Source organism: Gastrolobium bilobum, unplaced genomic scaffold (assembly GCF_033153095.1).
Source record: "Gastrolobium bilobum isolate Gb01-03AN ecotype WA unplaced genomic scaffold, APGP_CSIRO_Gbil_v1 utg11908, whole genome shotgun sequence".
NCBI classification, from domain to species: Eukaryota; Viridiplantae; Streptophyta; class Magnoliopsida; order Fabales; family Fabaceae; genus Gastrolobium; species Gastrolobium bilobum.
This window is the reverse complement of record NW_026900091.1, coordinates 15,250-24,446: the sequence shown is the minus strand read 5'-3', so window position 1 is coordinate 24,446 and position 9,197 is coordinate 15,250. Positions and strand designations below refer to the sequence as shown.

Sequence of the window (9,197 nt, the reverse complement as noted above, 5' to 3'; positions counted from 1 at the left end):
GTTCTAGTAGTTAAGACATTGATGCTAGGATTTCTTATGTGATCTTAAGACCTTAGTAATTAATGCATGTATTAAGAAAGGAATCACCAAGACATTGGGGTTTCTAATTAATGTGTCTATCAAGGTAGTAAGACATTACATCTTGATGATAAGAAAAAGGTTGATCAACATTACACAATAGATATTCATCATGGAAATTGGTTCATCCATAAATTCATTCTTGAGGGAAATTGACATCTGACTACTTGTTTTAAATTATATTCACACTTTATTTGTTTATCAATTCTTTAATTTTATTCAAATTTAATTTTTGGTGACAAGAAATAAAAGAAATTCATAATCTTTTGGTTGATTCAACTTAACAATATTTGGTTAGTCAGTGCTTGACACAATTCCTCGTGGGAACAATCTTTACTCATCATTTTATTACTTGTTTGACTAGTACACTTGCTAATCCGACAACAAGTTTTTGGTGCTTATGAATATATTTCTTTAATCTCTGAGGATATGGGATTCGAGCATATGGGGAGAGATCCAATGGCTTGTTCTGTCTTTCTAGAGCTTTCTTCTTCTGCCACTTGAATAGTTTCTTTTTGGCTTTTTTAGGATTGCTTTTGTCAACTTCAATTGTATCCTTTTCCTTTTCTCCCTTCTCTTATTCAACTGATGCTTCTCCATCCTTCTTCTTTTCTTCGGGCTGCTCCTCTATAGGCTGAATCATTGACCCACTCCTAGTGGTGATAGCATTGCAATGCTGCCTTGGATTGACAACTGTGTTGCTTGGAAAAGTACCCTGATCTCTCTCAGAAAATTGCTTTGACAACTGGCCAATCTGAATTTCCAAATTTCTTATGGAAGCTTCTTGATTCCGGTGTGGTGCTCTAGTCTCTTGCATGAAAGTAGATGTGTCCTCTCTGAAAGCATTTGCACCTTGAATATAATCAGAAGTGGTCTTGTACAGCTGTGCAAAAGCTTTCTCCCACTCAGAAGTGTTACTTTGTTGTGGGGTATGTGGTTGCACTGGAAGGGGAGTATTGAGCCGATGGTTGGATTTGTGACTCAACCCTAGATGTTGATTCTGATTCTTCTGATCGTACCATATTCCATTGGCCTCTGCTGATGGCTTTTCAGTTGTTCTCATGTAGTCACAATCTTCCGTCGCATGGGCCTCTGCACAAATACCACATTTGATTTGAGAATTACTAACAGAAGAAATTTGAGAAAGATTAAATTGTTTAGTAAGAGCATCTAATTATTCTTGTTGTTTCTTGTGCATTTGCAACATTTGTTCATTTTGGACTAAGATTGCATCATAGCCGTCGAGCTTCATAATTTCTGCTCTCCTTTGTGCAACTGGGGCATTGTCAAATTCTTGAGAAGCTAAGGATTCCAACAATTCTAACGCTTCCTCTGGAGTTTTTGTCTTCAGGGAGCCTCCTGCAGCAGCATTTACCAGTGTTCTTGTGTTGGGCGTCATCCCTTGGAAAAAGATTCTTGCTTTCTGCCATGCTTCTATTCCATGTTAAGGACACTTCCTGAGTAATCCTTTGAATCGTTCCCAAGCCTCGTACAGAGATTTGCTTTCTTTTTGTTCAAAATAGGTGAATTCCGATTTGAGTCTTGCCATCTTTGAAGCTTAGAAAAATCTGGCCAAGAATTTTCTTGCTAAGTCATCCTAACTGGTTATGCTTCCTTCAGGTTGAGACTGCAGCCAAGCTCTTGCATCATCCTTCAGTGAGCATGGAAATGGTCTGAGCAAGATAGCGTCGTGAGAAACTCCATTCACTTTTAATGTATCACAGTAAAGTAGGAAGTCATCAAGATGGCTATAGGGGTTCTCTGTGCTTCTTCCAGTGAACTGATCTTTTTGAATCAGTTGTAGCAGCGCCGGCTCCAACTCGAAGTTATTAGCTTTTATGGTCGGTCTAACAATGCTCGCCGTCTGTGGAACTCGGGCTGGAGTCATATAATCCCCCAAGGTCCTTGGAGCGAGTTGATTGTTTTCTGCCATTGGTTCCTCCTTTGGTTCCGTTGAACTTGAGGTTTCTTTTGTTTCTTTCGCTTTCTTTGCTTTTACGTCCTTCCTAAGTTTCCTTTCTGTCTTTTCTATCTCAGGATCAAACTGCAAGATTCGCGGGTTAAGAGTACCTCGCATAAACTATGATTGAAAAGATGTGCAGAAAAAATAGAAAGTGCAAAAAAATGAAAACAGAAAAATAAAAATAGACAAAGAATGCAGAAAATTTATGCAGAATTTTAATGCAGAAAAAATATTTTTGAAGAATGTATAAAGTGCAGAAAATTAAAACGTCCAATCTAAAAGTTAATTAGTTACTTCTAATGTTGAATAATTCGATCCCCGGCAACGGCGCCAAAAACTTGTTGCGACTTGGCAAGTGCACCGGTCGTAAAGTAATAAAGTGTACCAGAGTACGAGATCGTTCCCACGAGGATCGGTATTTCAAGCACAAGTTCGCTAATTGCGTTTTAGTTGGACAATCAAGAATTTAGATGAAGAGAGTTGTAATTGAAGAACTTGAAAATAAAGACAAGTAATGAAAAGCATTCAATTAAAGAAATTTCAGAATTAAAAAGAATGAATAAAAAGACGATGTTTGATGAAGAATTTAAAACAAGCGTAGTTAAGGTTTCGACTTCCCCCAATATCCTCAATATGTTATGAATCAAACAGTCAAGAATCTGTTTCTTAATATATTGCCAATCAATTCTTTCTAAGTTAATTAGGGCTCAATTCCTTGTTACCCTAAATCTACGTGATCTTGAAAGAACTCTAGTTCCTCGATTATTCCCCAAAAAAACATGCATTAAGATCAAGAATTTCAAGATTGCATAATTACCCTATGTATATCCCTAAATCATAAGGATTATGATAAATTTATCAAGTCAGGGTTCATGCACCAACATCCATATTGTCATACAATTCCCCAAAATCATTCTATAAGGAACAAACTCATAGAAAGCAATAAATACAGACAATTTATTCAATTATAAAAAGAACAGGATTCGGAGACAATTTAATTCATAAACATAAAGATTCAATTGGGTTCCATCTACCCTTAACTACGTAAAAGACTAGCCTAGCATACTGAATTGAAAAACAATAATAAAGAAAAGAGAACCCCAAGCCTCCATTGGTGTGATGTTGAATTGGTTCCTCAATGTTCCAGCGCTCCGCAACATGATTCCTCCTTCAGTCTTGGTGTAATGCTCTAGACTTGTGAATTGGTGTCTTGTTTGCTCCCAAGCTCTTTATTTATAGCCATTGGAGTTGTATCTTCATTGTATCTCTCAACGAATCCTTATCAGATTTGTAATTGATCTTCAATTGCTTCCTTTTTGCAATTAATATCTTGTAGATTGGTTGATAGATTTGAGCTTTGAATCTTGTTATAATCCTGCTTCAATCCTCCATGACTTCCTTTAAATCAGTTTTGATTTGTTTCCGTTTTGGTTCCGGATATCGCAATCTGGAAAATCTTCATTAAATCACAGCAAATCTTAGCTGTCTGGAACGTGCTTGGGCGCTCAAGCGCGCTGTTGGCCGATTGAGCGTGCCAAATTGCTTCAAATTGTTGTTGCTGCCTGCCTGAGCGCGCTCGAGCGTGCTAATGGGCGCTCGACCGTGCACCTCGAGTCTGAAATTATGTCTTCTTGGGCGCATGAGCGTCCTTATGTGCGCTTGAGCGTCCTGTTGTGCCTAGTTTGGCTGTTTTTCCTGAGTCCAAACGCTCGAGCGTCCTCTTGTGCACTTGAGCGTGCTTTTCTGGCTCTTAACTTGTAAGATTTTTGCTTCCCTTGGTCCATATTGAGCCGCTACTTCTTCGTCATGATTCCTTTAGCACTTTTAGCACCATTTCTTATGGTTTTACCTTCAAAATGCAAATATTATCAAAACGTTAGCTCAATTTCCTATCTTATGCTTTATATGTCGTAAACCTTGAATTCCATGCATTCTACTATATAACTCTTATATAATTTAGCCTAAAAACATGGTAAACCAAAGGTTTATCAATAACACTATTTTTAACGGTCCACACACGATTTGGAGTTCAATAACTCCATAAACAGATGTTTATTTATACATTTTAAACATAGATTATCAACCTTTAACTATGATGATCAAAGTTTCCCTTTTTAATGACATAAACAAGCTTAAATCATGAATATTCAAATGAGGTGATCATGGTTTACCTCAAAGCTTGAAAACTCAGAAAATGGGAGTGATTTGTAGCTTCCAACACAGCTCCACAACACTGACTTCACAAGACCACGAATTACACACACAAGCTTGGTCCTTTATCACTAAAAATGGCTTCTTGAAGCCATTACACCTCAAGAAAATGGCTCATACCTCCACACTCAAGAAGTCAGCCCCAACCTCACCAACTCAGAAGCTCGCACTCAGCTATGAAGCACCCAACACCCTCACATGACCAACCCACACAAGGCTATGATGTTTAGATGAGGAAACATGGACAATAGGTGATCGCTTTGACTCACAAAATGAAGAGGAAAAGGTGACAAGTTGGAGGAACCAATATCAGAAAGAGAGGCACAATGGAGGCACATAGGAATGCTAATAATCAGCCTAGGGTTTAGTGCCACCCACTGTATATAGTTCGCTTAAGTTTAAACCTACTGTATTAGCACTAATAGCTCCGCTAACTTTAGATTCTTAACCTAACCATTTTTCTAGGAATTGTCATATTTTTATTTTATTTTTCGCAGTACCTTGCCAGTATGTGCTTTTACATAGCCGGTATCAGTCCTGACGTCAGTTCTCATTATTTTGACTCCAAACTTGTTATACTAGTCCTAGATATTATTCTACTAATATATACATACTTTTTATAATTTTTTGAAATACTTCACCGGTACGCATTTATACCGTGAAGCAGAAACGATATTTACACTTTTCGTCGGAAAAACAACTTTCAACATTATTAAGTCCTTATAATAATTATTCAAGTCTTCTAATAATTATTCTAGGCAAATTATATAATCATTTCACAAATTTATATTTAATTACTTAAATTCCTAATTTAACGGTGCAGGTTCTTACATTCACCCCACCGTTTAAGAATTTTGTTCGCCAAATTAGAAACATATCTGTTCTGAAACTCGGGATATTGCCGGAGAAGCATGTCCTCTCGCTCCAAGTGCACTCTTCAGGAGTTCTTGCTGTCCACTAGACTTTGACCATCGGAATGATCTTGCTCCTAAGCTTCTTCTCGCCTCGATCAAGAATCTTGAGTGGTCCAATGGGAGTCTTTAAGCTCTCCCGAACCTACACATCATCAAGTTGCACCACGTGCGAAGGATCCGCTATATACCTCTGAAGCTGAGACACGTGAAACACGTCGTGGATGTTGGCCAAGTTCGGAGGAAATGCAAGCCGGTAGGCAACAGGTCTTTCCCTACCAAGAATCTGGTATGGCCCTATGAATCTCGGGCTCAGCTTCCTCACCCCGAGGGCCCGACCAACACCGGTGACAGGTGAAAGTCTCAAAAACACGTGCTTACCCTCACTGAACTCCAGTTGCCGATGCATGACATCGTAATAACTCTTCTGGCAATTCTGCGCCTGCTTTATCTTCTCTCTGATCATCTGGATCTGCTGGGTGGTATCCTGGACAAAGTTGAAGCCAAATAATTCTATCTCCAACCTCAGACCAACAGGTAGGAGTCTGACGCCTTCTACCATACAACGCCTCGTAGGGTGTCATGCCCAGACTAGCATGAAAACTGTTGTTGTATGAAAACTCCACCAACGATAGGAACCGATCCCATGTCGAGCCCTGCTCCAAAGTGCAAGCCCTCAACATGTCCTCCAATGTCTGGATGGTCCGTGTAACGCCCGGCCACTTGCAAGCATCAACGACTATCCCCACACACTAACACGAGACTTTTAAGCGTGCTTTGTCCTCACTTGCACATTTTTCGAGAAAAATTTCCAGGAGGTCACTCATCCCTGAATTGCTCCAAGTCAAGCACGCTTAACTATGGAGTTCTTCCGATCCAGGCTACCGAAAAGTAGATGCATCTTGTTAGTATAGGTAGTACCAATTAATTCTTATAAGCTATCCTCAGCTGTGCTGTCCTATACCAGCACAATCTCTGGAATCTCTCTTTTTTCGGTGTTATTCGATTCATTCATGTACCCCTGTCGCTGGAAGCCTGCCAGGAGCCGCTCCTTGTCCGTGCCCTTGCGCACCGGCGATCACTCCCCACCCTCGTCAGCGCCCGGGATGTTACATGCCCACCAGCTTCCGCCTGGTTCGTCCTCGAACCACACCTACTGGAAGAGAGGCCCTGCTCTGATACCACTTGTAACGCTCGGCCACTTGCAAGCATCAACGACTATCCCCACACACTAACACGAGACTTTTCAGCGTGTTTTGTCCTCACTTGCAAACTTCCCGAGAAAACTTCCCAGGAGGTCACCCATCCCTGAATTGCTCCAAGTCAAGCATGCTTAACTGTGGAGTTTTTCCTATCCAGGCTACCGAAAAGTAGATGCATCTTGTTAGTATAGGTAGTACCAATTAATTCTTATAAGCTATCCTCAGTTGTGCTGTCCTATACCAGCACAATCTCTGGAATCTCTCTCTTTCCGGTGTTATTTGATTCATTCATGTACCCCCGTCTTTGGAAGCCTCCCAGGAGTCGCTTCATATCCGTGCCCTTGCGCACCGGCAATCACTCCCCGCCCTCGTCAGCGCCCGGGATGTTACAGTTCGCTCAGTCTGTCCATCAGTCTGAGGGTGATAGGTTGTACTCAATCTCAACTGAGTACCAAAAGCTCCCTGCAGCGCCTCCCAGAATCGAAATGTGAACTTCGAGTCCCTATCACTAATGATACTCTCGGGCATCCCGTGAAGCCTCACAATCTCGCGAATATAAAGCTTGGCCAACTGCTCTATAGTGAAGCTCACCTTTACCGGAAGAAAATGGGCAGACTTAGTCAATCTGTCCACTATGACTCATATCGAGTCACAACCAGCCTGAGTCTTAGGCAGTCCCACTACGAAGTCCATGGAAATGCTCTCCCATTTCCACTGCGGTATCTCAAGAGGTTGAAGCTTACTAGACGGTTTCTGGTGTTCAATCTTCACTTTTTGGCAAATTAAACACTTGGACACGTACACAGCTATATCTTTCTTCATGCCCGGCCACCAGAAGTTCCTCTTCAGGTCATGATACATCTTTGTAGCCCTAGGGTGGACAGTGAATTGGTCCTTATGGGCCTCTGTCATCACCTCCTCGTTCAATGGACCTCGAGGAATCGCTATCCTCTTCTAGATTGTCAATAAACCATCTTCGTTCCATGACACATCATCTTGGTTCCTAACATAATCAAGGCACTCTCTCTGCACTTGCTCCTCTTTGATCTTTTCCTTTAACTTATTTTCAACTCTGACGGTCTCCATCTCGAGAAGTGCACCCCCAAATAAAGAGGTCACTATCAAATCCTGAAACTTTTCAATTATATCATAGTCACCCATCATCAGACTAGCTAAGCTAACGAATTTTTGACTCAAAGCATCCGCTACCACATTGGCCTTGCCAGGATGGTACTTCAACTCAAAGTCGTAGTCCTTCAGAAACTCCATCCATCTCCTTTTTCTCATGTTCATCTCCTTCTGGTCAAACAGATACTTCAAACTCTTGTGGTCACTGAACACGACAAACTTCATGCCAAACAGATAATGCCTCCAAATCTTGAAAGCAAAAAACAATCGCCGCCAACTCGAAATCATGAGTCGGGTAGTTCTCCTAATGAGGCTTCCACTGCCTCGAAGCATATGCAATGACTCTGCCTGTCTGCCTCAGCACACAGCCCAGCCCCTTTCCGGAGGCGTCACAATACAACTGAATCTGCTCCGTAGGATCAGAAAGGACCAACGCTGGTGTAGTTGTCAATCTCTCCTTCAACTCCTGAAAGCATTCCTCACACTCGTGAGTCCAAACAAATGGAGTCTCCTTATGGGTAAGGTAAGTCAATGGAAAAACCATCTTGGAGAATCCCTCAATGAACCTCCTATATTACCCAGCCAAACCCAAGAAGTTCCTCACTTCTGTAACCGGTCTTGGGTCTCTCCCAATCCATTACTGCTTCAATCTTGTTGGGATCCACTAGAACTCCCTCAACAGAAATCACATGCCCAAGGAACTTCACTGACTAGTGTCAAAACTCATACTTCGAAGGCTTAACATAAAGCTTTTTTTTTCCTTCAGCACCTACAACACAATCTTCAAGTGCTCCGCATGCTCCTCCTCTGTCTTGGAGTATATCAGAATATCTTCAATGAAGACGATCACAAAGCGGTACAAGTAGGGCTGAAAAATACGGTTCATATAATCCATGAACACTGTCGGTGCATTGGTGAGTCCAAACGGGATCACCAAATACTCATAGTGACCGTATCTCGAACGAAACGCGGTCGTAGGGACATCCTCCAGTTTGACCCGAATCTGATGGTATCCAGACCGGAGATCCATCTTCGAGTACACGCAAGCATCCCTAAGTTGATCCAATAGATCATCAATACGAGGGAGGGAATACTTGTTCTTGATTGTCACCTTGTTCAACTGTCTGTAGTCGGGGCACAATCGCATAGTCCCATATTTCTTTTCACAAAAATGGCTGGTGCTCTCCATGGAGACACGCTCAGTCGAATGAAGTCTTTCGCCGAAAGATCCTCAATATTCTTCTTCGGTTCTGCCAACTCTGATGGAGACATCTGGTATAGAGCTAATAAAATAGGTCCCACACCAAGCAACAAATCAATGGAGAACTTTATCTCTCGTTGTGGCGAAAACTTAGGAATCTCCTCAGGAAACACCTCGAGGAATTCCCTCACCACAGGAATGCCGGTAATATCCTCCTATGTCCCACTCACCAAACCTCCAAACATGACATATCCAAATGTCCCTGCTCTTAAGGCTCTCATAGCCTGCAGCACTGAAATATAAGGCGAGGAAATGGCAGTGGAATCACACGGAGACAGCACCACGCGCTTAGCACAACAATCAATCATCACACAATTCTTGGACAACCAGTCCATGCCAAGGATGATCTCTAAATTTGTCATCGACAATTTTATCAGATCTACTGAATACACAAGGCCATCCCACTGAAATGCTACATCGCGATGTACAGAGGAAGTATCACA

At 41.6% G+C, this 9,197-nt stretch overlaps 1 non-coding gene across 1 annotated transcript; it reads left to right on the top strand.

Moving 5' to 3' along the window:
- Positions 1–1,514: 1,514 nt before the first annotated feature.
- LOC133295272 (small nucleolar RNA R71) lies at positions 1,515–1,621 on the top strand. The gene has a single exon (XR_009749312.1). It is a non-coding gene; the product is annotated as a small nucleolar RNA R71 (small nucleolar RNA).
- Positions 1,622–9,197: the final 7,576 nt, after the last annotated feature.